General features: G+C 35.2%; 1 pseudogene; it reads left to right on the plus strand.

Annotated features, from left to right (window-relative positions):
* Positions 1–1,424: 1,424 nt before the first annotated feature.
* On the plus strand, positions 1,425–15,529 carry LOC149532480 (polyadenylate-binding protein-interacting protein 7-like; annotated as a pseudogene).
* The last annotated feature ends 849 nt before the right edge of the window (positions 15,530–16,378 follow it).

Below are 16,378 nucleotides of genomic sequence, written 5' to 3' on the forward strand. Positions count from 1 at the left end.
GCTATTCCATTATTGATGCCAAAACATTCTCTATCATTAATTATTTTATAATAGTCTATTATTTTGAAGATCAAATTCTATGTCTTTATTTTTATTCATTGTTTGTGATAGTATTTCTAGCAAATTGTGAATGCAACAAGGCAATATAGATGATTACATTACAACACTTTAAGATGATTCAAAAAATGAAACACCAGGTTTTGTCTTTGAGACTATTTGATGGTGAATGCTAATTGAGTTCATAAGGCTTGGGAAGGATTGACCTTAAAAGTAACACACAAGCCTTTTCATTTCTTATGGACTGTGATGGTAGTAAGAGCACAAAGACCACTTGTTCCTTCAATGTCCACCAATTGCATGAACTTTCAGGCTAGGACATTTCCTAGAAAAGGAATATTTACATCTTCACATACTTTGTTATGATAGAAGCATATTGAAATTTGAGACTGTCAAATAGTTTCTATTACTGAATAAATTCAATCCCCAACCTTGCTTTAGTTGGAGATGTTCATGAAATCAATACTTTTCCTCAATGATGCACATTATATGTTGATTGACAATGCTAGCACTATTTTGGTTCATTTGGAGATTCTAAGAGGGCCTAATATGTCGATCGACATGGAATTGAAGAAAAATCCATAACCACTCATGATAAGCCTATTAGGTTCACAATTGATTGGGAATCCTTGAGGTGTTAAACTTGTGAACTTCAAAATGAAGATGAACCTAGATGAGCCTTGTGATGGCAATAAGATCACAAAGAGTACTAGTTCCTTCAACATCCACCAATTGCATCAAATTTTGGGCTGGGAATTTGCCTAACAAAGGAATATTTATATCTTCACATACTCTATTCTGATAGAAGTATATTGAGACTATCAAATAGTTTCTATTACTGAAGACATTCAATCCCCGATATGTCAGAACTTGTTTTGCATGGTAGCTACAACATGGGATTTTAAACCAGAAAAGTGTGGGAAGACATACTCAACCAACATAAATATATGATTCACATAATGACATAAATTGCAAATGTCAAAGACTACCTACTTGTTTATAATAATAGTAATCTCTCAACACAATATCAATACCTTTCTCCTTTCAACAATGCAGCCAAGGGGAGAGTCAAGGGAACTCCCATTCTTGGAAAAGCTCCTTGCAAGAAAATCCCTAGGGGCCATATGCCCAAAATTTTTGGTCAAGAGGATGTTGAGTACAATGAGGAAGGATATGACATGGACACAGATGAGGAGACCAAGGGTGTGGATGTTGAGACTAGAGCGGAGTTGGCTGCTACTCCCAAAAAGAAGTAGAGGAAGATCAGGGAGGAGGATATGCCATTGGAAGGGAAAAATGATATGGGGTCGAAGCTATTTTTTCTTACTCCCCCTCCCAAGCCCCTATAGGAGCAAGAAAATGAGAAAATGGAGGAGGGAAACACAAGCGATGTGGTGGAAATTAAAGATAGGCGTATGGCCTGGAAGAACTTCAACATACAAAATTCTAAAATGGGAATTGTCAGAGAAGTTATGAACCCCCAAATCCTTGAAGAAAAAGATGGGAAAATCCAATTAGATGAAATCATTGATCCAATGCTAGTGGACATTACCAACAATGTGAGGGAGGTGGGTATGAAATTGCTCAACAATGCAAAAAATAGCATGGTTGACAACTTTCGATCTATAAAATGGCTCTTTCATGAGCTAGAGGAAGTTAAAGAAAGGCTGGGGTAGATGGAAAGCTAGGTGAAGAAGAATGAGCAAAGGAATCAAACCAACCTGGGGGATCAAATTAAGATGGTTGAAGATAGGATGAAAAACATGAAGAACTTCAACTTCAGCATGGCTAACCAAATGCTTAGTATTCTCAAATCTCTCAATGATAACATTATCAGTCTTAGTGGTAAGCTAAAAGCTAGGGGGCTTATTGTGGAGGAGGAGGGAAAGGAAAATGATGAATATAGGATGGAAGAAGTCACCTTAATGAACATAACTCAAAGCCACATGGATCAGAGCTATGAGAAGGACTAGGAACTCTTGGCAGAGGAGTTTCAGAGAATTAAGGATGCAACAGAGACCATCTAGGACCTTAAGAGGAGGGTGGGGGAGAAAATGAAGAATATATAAGTATCACCTTTGGCTATTGTTTTCTTTGTAGGTTTTTTCTTTAGCTTTTTTCCTATTCTTTGTTCTGGCCATTCTGTTGGCCTTTGTTTTGTTGCTGAGCATTTTCTGTTAAATTGTTGTCCTTTTTTATGTAAGAACTATTGGGTTTCAAGATCCCTGTAAAACCTAATTTTCTTAATAAAAAACAATGCTGCCAAAAACTAATATCATGCCATTCTATAGCTATCTCTCAAATAATAAGTAATTTTTTATGTGGTTAGCAGATTATTGTTAAAAGTTATGTTGATTGGAGAAACAAAGAATTGTTGACGTGGAGCCCTTTTTTAGGAGTTGCATATAAAGACACTAGAAGTCACCATATCACATGATTAACAATTCTATCACTATTTCAACAAGCACTATGTGCTCTTGGACTTCAAGGGGATTGGCAGTTTTGAGAGAAATGGACAAGAGGATATGCTTCTCTCTTTCATCAACATTATGGTTATCAAGAAAAAGGTATGTCCTTTCTCTCTATGACACTAGTTTTTCCACTATTTTTATTGAAATATATAACTCAAATGACACTTTTTTTACTATAAATGTTCTTCTAGTATTACAATATTTTCAATTAGATAAAGAGAGAATCAACTTTTAGTCAATTCTAGATGGGGTCAATCTTGTGCATAGAACTGGATTGAATTCATCTTCTCATTTTTCCAACTAAAGAATGGGTCATAATAATTTTAATGCGAGGGGCTCTCAATGTGCTCTACTTTACCTATTTCTATCTTAGTAAAAAATATGAGTTCATCTACAAAAGGTGTGTCGAACACCAAAAAAAACTTAAAATCCAAATGCAAAAAAATTTATTCCCTCATCATTGTTAGTCATATTTGCCCTTGTTGGTTTTAGAATGGTCTTGACATTCAAGTGTCAAAACACTTAACCAATTCCACCATACATGCCAAGTACACTATGTATGACAAGTGAGTTATAGTAGCTACATAGTCAGAATCTTAATAGGTGCCTAGTGACTTCACGTGCCGAGCAGTATTCAGGTGCTGAGCAAGACAGAGCATAGTATGTGTTGAGAAATTTAGGAATATTCATGTGCCAAGCAACACAGAGTGTAATAGGTGCTAATAAATCTAGAACTGTAACATGTGCCAAGCAATTTAGGATAGTATGTGCCGAGCATCAGTAATATAGTATGTGCCAAGTAACACAGAATCAACATATGAGTTTGTACTCTCACAAACTCAGATGTAAACTATTTTTGGAGCCAACATAGAGAGATTTTGAAAGAGGAAAAATGATAAGGATGAATCATTTACATTCCCTATGTGATCTGCACGCAACCAATCAAAAAAATGGAGAAGGCATGCAACCAATAAGAAAAATGCAAGGAATGAGTGGTAATTTGAGATTCAAGATGGATTGTAGATCCATACCTAACCCTAAGTCTTCACATTCTTTAAAAGGAAGTTGATAACCCATTACATGTATGGATGAGAACAATGTATGGGGAGATTATAGAAAAATTTTAGTGTGAAGAAGGAAGGACTTAGAGAAATAGAGGAGCATTTCATATCTAGTTGATCAGAACAACACAAGGGACAAGGGACAAGGGACAAGATCAGATATCAGATCTCAGAGGATCAAGATCAGAAGAAAGCAGATCAAGTGCTTGAATCTAACAATTAGAGATTGCATACTATTAGGTCAAATGTTCTAATACTTTCTTACCATTGTATTAGATGCTGAAACCCTATATTGATAGGTTAGCTTAAAAGCTAGGTGGGAAAACCTTTGGAGAAGGTGATTGAAAATCCTATGTATTAGGTGGGTTTAACAACCTATTGTAAATCCTTTAATAGGGTGACACTTCATGTAAGTGTTTGTAAATCCTCTAACCAGGTCACTATTGCCATAGTGTAAAGCCTTTAACAAGGTAGGCCTTTAACAAGGTAGACCATCAGAAGTGGTTGACCATATTGCTGCAATAATTTTTGTAGGTGTCATCCCCACCCTAGTTTTACCTTCTTATTCCTGGAGGGTTTCTAGGTCACCAAATCTCTTGTGTCATGTGTTGATGCATGCTTTCATTTCATGTTTTCTTGTATGTTTACATGCACGTACTTTACTTTTAGTTATGTGTTAATGAGGGTTTAAAAGCATAAAACTAGTTAGTTTTGATTCACCACCCCCCTCCCCCCCTCTTAGAAGTACTCTTCCCATTTGAACATTCCAAAAATTGGTATCAAGTTCTCATAAGGAGAAGCCTAATAGCTTGGAGAAAAAGGTTAGAAGATGGAAGTCTTCAAACTTTGGAAGATTATTGACAATCAAGTAATTGATGTGCATCTCGCTCTACACAAGGTAGAGGAAGCCAGAGAGGAACTAAGAAAATCCTTGAAAAGAAGAAAGGAGATAGCCATAGCTGAAAATGACATACACTATAAGGAGATTGACATGACATAAGTATTTTCCAATGGATATTCCAAGGAATTTGATGCATCAATAGTAGAACTAATTGAGAAAAATAGAGCACAAGCTAAAGAAATCAAATTACTCAAGCTTGAACAAGAATCACAAGCCATAATGCTTTGTGAAGTAACTAAACAAAAGAAAAGAGATATTGAAGACAAGGCCATGATAGAGGATGACAAGAGAAATCTCACCAATAGAGTGGAGGAGAAGACAATTAAGTTTGAAAAGATCTCAAACATGTAGTTAGACACCTTAGGCCAAATGGTAAATGCTCATCATTAGCTAAACATGAAGGACATTTAGATCTCCACCTTGAAGATGCAGAATGAAAAATTGTAGAATGAACTAAAGAGAGAAAAGGAGATAGTAGAAAGCTACAAAAAACCCAATGAGGCTATTAAATACTTTGAACAATTACTGAAATCACCAAGGGCTAGTAATGATACTTCAGGACTTGGCTACACCAGCACTGAACAAGGAGAATCATCCAAGACTACAGAAGAAAGAATCAACAAAGGTAAGAACACTAAACCTACTTGTCATTTCTATAGTAAAAAGGGGCACATTACTAATGTTTACAGAAGTAAAAAGACCAATCAGCAGGACACATCCAAAAACAAAGATTATTGTCACAAGTGTAACATGCAAGGACACTCAACACAAGACTGCAAAACCAAGACCATGAGGACACCCAAGATTTGAAGGTCACTACTGCAACTACAAAAATTATGGATGTAGAGATTTTGAGTGTATATCAAAGCCTATGTGGACACCAAATCAGCCTATAAAGAGAAACAACTATGCATACCACTACAATTGGGATTACAATACCAGGAAAAGTTGTCACAACTATCAGGAATATGGTCATGTTCCTTAGAAATGCATAAGAACACATTTCAAGGGAAATTAGAGTAGGTGGTTAAGCCAAACCACATTTTTTAGTTGCTTGAAGATAGGACATGTCACTAGGAATTGTCCAACAAAGGCTAAGGTACCCAAGTCAGAAGTCAACAAGGGAAAAGAAAAAGTTGATGTGGAATGCATCAGGGTAGAAATGAAAAAGACATGGCAAAGAAAAGATGGATCAAGAACATCCAATGGAGAGATCACTTCACCCAAGAGGTCAAGTGATCACACTTCATACAATTAAGGACAAGACAGGAACATGGGGCTAATATATATAAAGATGTATCATACATCAGCCCCAAAGAACAAAGAAGTGCTACGAAGAAGAAAATGAGAAAAGATGTCAAGTTAGAAATCAAAATTTTTTGTAGAAGATGTCGAGCTACCCTTGGATGCCGAGTGAAACTCCAGTATATGCCGAGCTAAAAAAGTATAGTTGATGTTGAATGAGATAAGTTAGTGGAAGCTAAGTAAGTGAATTACAATGGGAGCCAAGTTACAATGAATCCTTCAAGTGTCGAGTGTACAACTGTAAGTACTATGTAATAAATGCTAGGTTTTGAGCCTAATAAAGTTGAAAATCACTCATTTTCAAGCCATTCGAACACAAAGTGAAAATGAGAAGAGAAAAGAGGTGATCAATCAGTGATTTAGCAACAATTTGCATTGATCCCAATAGTAATTCAACTTGAACTCTTTGATTCAAAGGTATTTCATCAAGTGCCGAGCTACATGTTATTTGAAAGTTCATTTAAATATTAAACCCTAGTTTGGTCAAGATGGAATTTGGGTCTAAAACCACAAAGGCAAAGGATGATCATGAGTTTCAACTCATTAGTAATGAAGTTAAATAGCCCAAATTTAGGCTAATACCCAAAGTTGCCTATAAAAATGACCTAGCTAGTGCTTTGTCAGTCATTCCAGACAAAGTAGTAATGGTCCAAGATGTCAAAAAATGTTATAACTATAAGATTGGAGCCATAGGTGACCTAGAAATTTTCAATGCCTTTGACAAGCTATGTGACAAGGGTATATTGAAGGATGAGTTTCAAATTATCAAGAAGAAGGGTTTAACTAAAGCCCTAGTTTTCCCCATTATATTTAAGACTGAATGGATTTGTATAGTGTTGAGCCGAATTCATGATGGATCATTTTGGTTAGAAATAGGGCCAATAAAGATCACAAAGAAAATTGTTCATAGGGTCACTGGATTCCCAACCCTAGAATGGCCCAAGACCCTAAGAAGTGACAAAAAGAAGGCCATAGAGAAAAACACTAGTGTCAAATGGAACAACAGGGGAATGACAATTGATACCATCACTGAACCCCTCCTTGATTTTGCTGTCAGAGTCATATCTCATAAATTTTATCAATCAAGCAGATTAAACAACATGCCATGTATAGTAGTAGATGTTGCATACAAACTTGTGAAGAAGGACCACACTTATGATCTAGCAGAGCTCATGCTACAACAAATTAATGAAAATTTGGGAGCCATAAGGAAATCTAAAGGAGCTCAATGAAAATTTGGATTAGTGTTGGTTTGCATATTTTTTTATGTCATGAAAGAATTTCCTTCAGTCGAAAAGGTAAAATGGGATCCTAACAAGACAATTATTACACAAGTCAATGAGCTTATTGAGAAAATGAGAGACAATTTTGATGCTTAGATGACAAGCTACTTTGAGGACTTCAAGAAGTCCATGAAACAAAGGATGAGGATACCAGTATCACTGGCTGAGCAACATGGAAATGATATATGTTTCTTGGTTGACATAGATTACACCTACGTCCAAGCAGTGATACCAAGAGTAAGATGGCTTAGGTCACTTGGATATGTGCTTGATGTAGACCAAGCTTCAGCTGCAATCACTGCTTTACTTACAAAAGAGATTGACAAGGATGCTCCTTATTTTGGTACTTATGATATTGTGAAATCCATGGTGGTAACATATTTGAAGATAGCCTCTATAGTGAAGAAGAAGGAAAAAATGATAAGAAAGCTCAAGAAAACATTTGGAGCTGATATAGAAGCAGAAGACACTGTAGCAAAAGAAGAAGTAGAAGGAGACAGTGAGGAAGAAGGTGAGCAAGGGCAAGAGCCATTGGAATTGACATAGGGCCTAGGAGAGGACAATAAAGAAGGTGCTAAGGAAGCACCCACTAAAGCCAAAGCCACCAAAAGGAAAGCCAAAACTCAGCCTGCATCCCAGCCTAAGGCAAAGAAGGGGACAAATCCCATTGCAGTCAAAGCAAAGAAGCCTACTACTAGGGCTACCACTAGGGCTGTAACTCAAAAGGAAAAATATGAAGCCAAAGAGAAGAAGAAGACCACAAAGTAGATTGGTGAAGAACCAAGGAAGAGAAGGAGATATGTTGCCCAACCTAACTCAAATGAAGAAAGAATAGAGTTAGATGATATTAGCCAGTTTAAAGTGGTAAGTCATCCCACAAAGTTTTCCATTGACAAGTTATGTGTAAATATTAGAAAAGAAAACTTAAATTATTTAAAGACTATAGACTTTAATAAGCTCAATAAAGAAGAGCAACATAAAATAGAGGAATCAGTGCATGCTATGATCGTCGAGTACAAACACACACCTCTAGAGTTATATAGTACAATTTCGAAGGAGCTATATAAGATAGTTGCAGATAAGTGGCATTTTTGTTTGCAAATGGAAAATGAAATAAGAGAATCAACCCTAGTTAGAGTACTTCCAGACCTAACTAAAAGGAAAATAGCTAAGGCAATTAAAAGACATAATATAAATTTTTCTCCTAAAACTAGAGCATTTTGCATCCTCCAAAATAAGATAGAGGATGTTGTAAATAAATTTACAAAATTGTGGAAGTCAATATACAGGTCAATTGATGATGTATTTGATGAGGAATATAAAGTAGAGGCTAGCTCAAAGAGAAGAGAAGTAAAAGAAATAGGAAAGAAAGAGGAGAAGAGAAGTGAGGAAGAGAAGAAAAGTGAAGAGGAGAAGAAAGGTGAGGAAGGAAGAGTAGAAGAGGAAGTGAATAAGGAGGGAGAAAAAAATAAAGCTAAAGGAGAGGAAGAGGCATTAGATGAATAGGAAGAATAGAGTGTGCAAGACACACAAATGCCACCTCCTAGCCCTCCTCATGCCACTATCACACCTACAGAGATAATAAAAATAAAGAATGTTATTGACACTTCATGTCAAAACATCAATCCTTTAACTACAGAGGATCTGTCAAAGATCCTTCACTAATCCACTCTACAGGCACAGTTGTGTACAAGTCCTATTTTGGTGAGTGTAGATGAGCTACAAAGAGTATTAGTAGCACCTCAAAGAGAAAAGGTGAAGCCAAAGGAACAACCTTTTACATACACTGCTACTAAACTCCTACTACTTCCACCACCATCACCACCAAAAGTAGTAAGTGATGCACTTCAAATGCTGAGTGCAGCAATAGGGGAAGAAATAGGAAAACAAGAATACTCAATAGGTTCACCCCCAACAATTGATAGTGATAAAGGGAAATCAGAAGAAAAGGAGGAAACAAGAGATGAGGAGCAAGCTGCAATATAGACATTGGTTGAATTACCAAAATTGGGTACTCACACTCAAATTCTTCAGAAGCCAAGCACTGAAATGATATCAATGCAAGTTCAAACACCAGGCTCGAGCTCTAGAAAGGTAAAATAGCTACTTCACTATGGAGATCCTAAACTTGATGAAGAGATCATCATTCCCTCCTATGAATCCAACACCCTCACCATAGAAAAGATAAATGAAATACAGGGTGCACTAGATAGGAGAAAGAGACAAGAAGTATTGAGAAGAGAATACAAGTATAGGAAAGCATTGAATGAGATAAAGGACATCTTCATGGATGCCTTCAACTTGCAGTCACTAGATGAAACAAGGCCTATCATAGAACAACTATCAGATATAGTTGATCAGGTGACTAATAAAAATTAATGGAATAGTCAGAATGAAAATTCTAGGGCAAAATAAATGAGAAAATATCAAATGATATAGCATTAGCACAAGTTGAATTGGCTAAGAAACTAGAAAGAGTAAAAATTGTACTTGGGAATACTTTCTCATTGTACAACAAACTGTGTGATTTTTCCAACTTCACACAAGAGATTAGCCAAAGAATAATGAGCTTGGAACGAAATCTCAAGATTTCTAGCATGCAACTTCTAACAAATCTAGCTTAGAATGAGAAGCAATTTGCACAAATGCTTCACACACAAAGGGAATTAGCTATATTAATAGTACAGGAGGCAAATATAAAGGCAAAATTGATGTAAATCTAGTCCTCCATAACCCCACAGTTAGAGGTCCTCTACAAGGAGCAAGCATACGTAGAAATAGTCCTAAAGAAAGATCCAAATCTTTCTACCCTAGATGGACTTGTACACCTTGCTGCAGAGATTGCCATCCATCCTGAACATTGCATTGGAAAATTGGGATGCAGCTCTGAAGATACTTCTAGAGCTAAATAGTACATTTTTGGCTAAGTATGGTATTACTCCTTAGAACCCTTTGACATCAGTGTCACAAAGGGGGAAATATATACATTAGGGGGAGATATGTATATATAGGGAAATATATAAAGATATATGGAGAATACCAAATTTTTTGACAATTTTGATTACATTCTATTATTCATTTTGAGAATAAAGTGGAAAGTTTGCAGATAGCCAAAAAGGTGGAGATAAGAAATAAGACAAAGTGAGGGGGAGATGCAAAATTTTTTCAAGCATGTGGAAAATAGATCTGAAACAGGGAACTCATATAGATCAGATACAATATATAGGCATAGGGAATAGCAACAGGACAAAGGACAGAGTGAATTAGGCACATCAACACACAATTTCAGTTTCAAGAATGGACTAGGCATAATAACTTAGGGGGAGTCATAAGGTATATTGTTGCTCACAAAATTTTGAATTTTTTTTTTGAAATTTTGCATGTATGCTGAGCAAGAATAAAGATTGCACTCAATCAGATCAGTTCATTAATGCATAATTAAGTGTTTTTGACACTCATGTCAAAGGGGGAGATTGTTGGTTTTAGAATGGTCTTGACATTTCAGTGTCAACACACTTAACCAATTCCACCATATATGCCGAGTACACTATGTATGCTGAGTGAGTTATAGTAGCTACTGTGTTAGAATCTTAATAGGTGCCGAGTGACTTCATGTGCCAAGCAATATTCAGGTGCCGAGCAAGCTAGAGCATAGTATGTGCCAAGCAATTTAGGAATATTCATGTGCCAAGCAACATAGAGTGTAATAAGTGCCAAGCAATCCAGAAATGTAACATGTGCCGAGTAATTCAAGATAGTATGTGCTGAGCATCAGTAATATAGTATGTGTTGAGTAACACATAATCAACATATGAGTTTGTACTCTCACAAACTCAGATGTAAACAATTTTTGGAGCTAACATAGAGAGATTTTGAAAGAGGAAAAATGATAAGGATGAATCATTTACATTCCCTATGTGATCTGCATGCAGCCAATTAAAAAAATGGAGAAGGCATGGAAACAATAAGAAAAATGCAAGGAATGAGTGGGAATTTAAGATTCAATATGGATCATAGGTCCATACCTAACCCTAAGTCTTCACATTCTTTAAAAGGAGGTCAAAAATACATTGCATGTGTGGATGAGAATGGTGTATGGGGATATTATAGCAAAATTTCAGTGTGAAGAAGGAAGGACTTAGAGAAATAGAGTAGCATTTTTATATCCAGTTGATCAGAATAGCACAAGGGACAAGGGACAAGATCAGATATCAGATCTTAGAGGATCAAGATTGGAAGAAAGAAGATCAAGCGCATGAATCTAGAAATTAGAAATTTCATACTATCAGGTCAAATGTTTTAATACCATTGTATTAGATGCTAAAATCCTATATTGATAGGTTAGCTTAACAGCTAGGCAGGAAATTTTTTGGTGAAGGTGATTGAAAATCCTATGTATTAGGTGGGTTTAACAACCTATTGTAAATCCTTTAACAAGGTGACACTTCATGTAAGTGTTTGTAAATCCTCTAACTAGGTCACTATTGACACAATGTAAAGCCTTTAGCAGGGTAGACCATCAGAAGTGGTTGAACATATTGTTGCAGTAATTTTTGTGGGTGTCATCCCCACCCTTGTTTTACCTTCTTATTCCTGGAGGGTTTTTGGGTTACCAGATCTCTTGTGTCATGTGTTGATGCATTCTTTCACTTCATGTTTACTTGTATGTTTACATGCATGTACTTTACTTTCAGTTATGTGTTTATGAGGGTTTAAAAGCATAAAACTAGTTACTTTTGATTCACCCCCCCCCACCACCTCAGAAGTACTCTTCCCATTTGAACATTCCAACAACCCCCTCATTAAAGTTTGAGTTTTGCATGTCAAACATGTCCAATGGTCATATCTTCAAATATTCAAATGTCCTAATGTTATAAAAGATTAATTTAAAACCTTGGGTTATATTTTATGTCCTAAGTCTGCACATTACTTCACATTATAAAGATCCCAATAGGCTCGCACATTCTAATCTACTCAATTTTACAAAATCTATAGCTATCATTATATTGCTATAGGAAAATGTATGATCAAAAGTCATAGCAACATAGTGACAATGTGCCACATATCCCAAGTGGGCCTTTCTTCTCTGTGACTAGTGGAGTTGTCAGATAAGGTAACAACTGGTGAAGTTCTATTCGTGACATTTTGAAGTGGGCCAATTTCTTGACATACTCTTGTCCACCATTGATTTGGAGATGATCAACATTTTTTGCTATGTCGCTATGAAAAATTATACATTCATTTTCCATAGCGAGATAGTGATGATGTGACATGTGGGACCTTTTTCAGCTGTGGGCTACAAGCAAAAGGGTGTCAGAGTGAGTTGACATAGGGAAATGTTTTGATTGGTCAAGGTATTGATAGAGGTCAATGCATCTTTAGGATCATTAGATTAAAAGCAAATGTGCCACTGTCATTATATCACTAACCAAAGATGTGAGGTTGTTTTCCATAGCGACATAGCAATGAGTTGACATGTTTCTTAGTGGGCCTAGGTGGAGAGTAAGCAATGGTAGTCAAGTTCATTTTCTCAAAGTCGAAAACATTTTATGTTAAATCAATTTTAAGCTACAAAGCAACAATGATAGTTAGTATGAGTTCACAATTTTGAAGGGTAAGATAGTTAATTAAGATAAAAGGCAGCAAAGCTATGACTAGGGTAAGGTCAATAGGTCAACATAAAGTTAGAAGAGTGGGTAGGTGGTAAAATGATAAAATATGATTGGTCCACATGGTGAAGCCTAAGGATTGACTCCTGTTGACCAATGAGACAATTGACTGGCGTGTTGACAACAAGAAAGAAACAACTCTTAAATAGAAAATCTAATCTCCTTGATCATCCACAACCACTCTTTGAAATTCCCATGCCTAATAAATATAAAAGGACACTCCATCACCACCTGGTTATCCATCTACCCAGTCAAAATGATAATGGCCATTGTTTCTATCTTCTCAAGGTTTTGTTTGAATGAATAATACAATTTTCCTACATATGGATGTGTACCATGATGAAATCCTTTTCTAGATTTGCAGGGATCATTCTCTACAACTTTAAGTGGAGTTATTGTGCTTTGCCTTAGGGTAGAAGCTATTTGAGTTATGCTTGTACTATAAAATAAATTTTTGTAACCCTTCTTAGTGTTAGTCATTTTTTCTTTGATTCTATAGTAGCAATATTCTATACTATGTTACTATAATTTTGTTTTGTCTATGAGTGAATGTAATCCTCTTCTTTACCTCATTCTCCCATCAATATTAGTGTGAAATATTCTTGCCTCTTTTAGTGTTTTATTTTCATTCTTCAATCTGCATAACAATATCTACTCTTATCTTTAAATGTTATAGAGTGAAGTTCCTTCCTTGTGGCATTTCATTTGGTTCTTGATCTGTGTGTAATTGTTGAATTAAGATAAAGGTTGAATTAGTATATTTTGAGGTTATATTGATGAATAGTGCATTGTTAGGTAGAGATATGACTAAACAAACTATTTTTGTGTATCACCCCATTTATATTATATTATGTAGTTTGCTTTCATGCATTCCTTCTCCCTTTTCCTCTCAAAGAGTAGTTAGCTACTCCTTGATAGTAAGGAAGCTGACCTTCTCGGGAGACTCAATCTCATAGTTTAAGTCCCATAGCTTGGATATTGTTTCCATGTTTCACAAGGTTGCCTTTAGGTAACAACTTTAGGCAAGGGTGCAAAATTTTGTGACAACAATCATTTAGATCTATTTCTAGCAATTCAAGGACCTTTTGTGTATCCAAGTCAAAAATTGAATCTACAACTTCAAACAACTTTGATGATAAGACTCACCAATACTGGCATCATAAACTTCCTGATTACATTACACCTAAGTTTGTGAATGATTTATTGTAGGATTTAGAGTGCTCTTTAGTAGGAAGTCTATTTGTATATGATTTATTGAATGATTTATTGTAGGATTTAGAGTGTTCTTAGTAGGAAGTCCTAATGGTCTAGATTATTCATCAGGATCTAACACTGTGAATTTATAGGAAAGTGGGTAGTTAGCTTAGGACAATGTGTCTCATAGGATTGATCCCAACTATTTTAATGGTGAGTCTAGGTTTTTTTATTTTGAACATGAAGAAGGACAATAGCTATTGGAATGTCTTCTTCTAGTGCTTGGGATCAATAATCTATCAGTCTTGAACATCAACTGGTAAAAACCATTGACAAATATGTTACAGTTGATGAATGTAATCTTGGGTTTTTGACTAAATTAGCAGGAGCTTAAGTACTTATAAAAAATAATGGGATTAATCCCATGGAAAATTTGTCAATGGAATTAGCTAGCTTTGCAAGTGGATCTAACTTACATTTAACAATGGAGATGCTTATAAAAGTGGAGGTATAGAGGTTTGGTTTTTACTATTGCAAATAATTTTAGTGTTACAATTTTTTTATTTCTTTTTTAGTATATTTGTATATTAATATAACATTCTAGACCTTGAAGCATTTTTTTTAGATTCCATGATGCATGAATAATTCAATTTTGTTTCATTTTACTATGGATCACATTGTCATATTACTATCAAACTATTACCTCTTGGGTCATGCATTGTTTGCCAAGCTAAATTATGAGATTATGATATGGAGGATAGTTCTTAATTGTATTTGTTGGAAGTTTTACCCTAATCATGAGCTAAATTACTTTATATTTTTCCAAACATTTTCACGTGTATCATAATTTTCTAACACTATCTCTTTATTTGGCACTGTACTATTTTCCCCATTTTATTGTAGATTCAAGAAGACACCCATCCACATAGCTCCTGTGCCACAATTTCATCTTCTACCCTGAAACTTACTAGCACAAACTTTCCTACACTATTCAATGCTGACATGTTGAATAATTTGACATATTTTATAGAAGATGATGTCCAACAAGTAGTGAGTACAAATAAAAGAGAGGAGGGAAATAGGTTATTCTTAAGTGGGTCTAATACTAATGGAAATTTTATATCTACCATCAATTTTGTTGCAATAGTTAGAAAAAATGCATCCAATCATTTAGGATAATGGAAATCTAATAGAAATAGTAGAATGGATGTTAATCTAGGATCAGGTAGAAACTCTTAGGCCTCTACGAGATCATTCACAGAAAATAGCAGAGTAGTTAATGGAGATAGGGTGTGAAGTTCTATTAACTTAAGACAAACTCCACAACTATAGCTTGAAACTAGAGATGTAGTGGGTAATATTTTGACCATACTTGTCTTCAAATTTGAAAATTTTACATTCACATTCTTCTTCATGAATTAGTCTTTTTGAAAAATATGGATTCTTATTATTGAGATTGTTCTTTTACGGATGCATGTTTGTGGAATAATTTGATATGGCAACAAACATATATTTAGATCTTAGAAAGGAGGCTCAAGACCATGCCCATGTTCAAAATGCATACTTTGAGCAGGTGTTACACTCATAACTTTTTTTACCATTAAATAGAACTACAACTCCATAATACTTTTTTGTAATAATGGCGTTATTGTTGTCCAAATGTTTCTTTTTACTTAAAAGATAGCCACATCAATTATTGAATGTTCAAAAAAGTTAAACTACTTTTTTATATAATTTATTTAGTGCAAAATAATAGAGAACCTTTCTTTTCTCCTAATCCTAACCAAATAGTGTTTAGTGCTTAATTTGGATTTAGTATTGTTGTTCTAGTGAAATATGAAGTCTCTGATTCTTTTGTATTCTATCCATATTATTTATATAAAAGAAGTACAACCTTTCTTTGATTGTAACTTTGGCCAACTAGTTATTTTTTATTATTCTAGAGAAAACTATTTGATGTGAAATCAATGGATCTGTCCAACCACCCTTCTTAGCTTCTTCTCACATCTATTAGAATCCCTTAGTAATGACCAAACCCTAAGAACACATTGTTTTCATATTTAAGATGAGGCCCCTTAATAAAATCAAATTGATTTCTTTCCTGTTCCTTTGGGTTTTGATGCCTCACTTACCAAGTCTTGGTCTTCTACTTACCTATAATTGCAGGGAGGTACTCATGCCATTAACTAATCAATATTGACCTAGAATGATAGATCAAAGAATTTCCAAGTTCCTTTTCTCTATCATTTTCCTTACTGGTTGTATAATCCCTTATAACCCTTTTTGAGAAATTATCCCTCTCTTTAAGGTTTTTGGACATTAACTTGCAAATTTTCTTAATGACCTATCAAACTAACTTCCATTCATGACACCTATTTGGATTTTGCACAAGATTTTTATGGTTTGGAATCTTGACCCTAATCTAATTAGGATCTAG

The sequence above is a fragment of the Cupressus sempervirens genome, chromosome 10 (genome assembly GCF_028749045.1).
Source record: "Cupressus sempervirens isolate cs-2001-9-10 chromosome 10, ASM2874904v1, whole genome shotgun sequence".
Taxonomy (NCBI): Eukaryota; Viridiplantae; Streptophyta; class Pinopsida; order Cupressales; family Cupressaceae; genus Cupressus; species Cupressus sempervirens.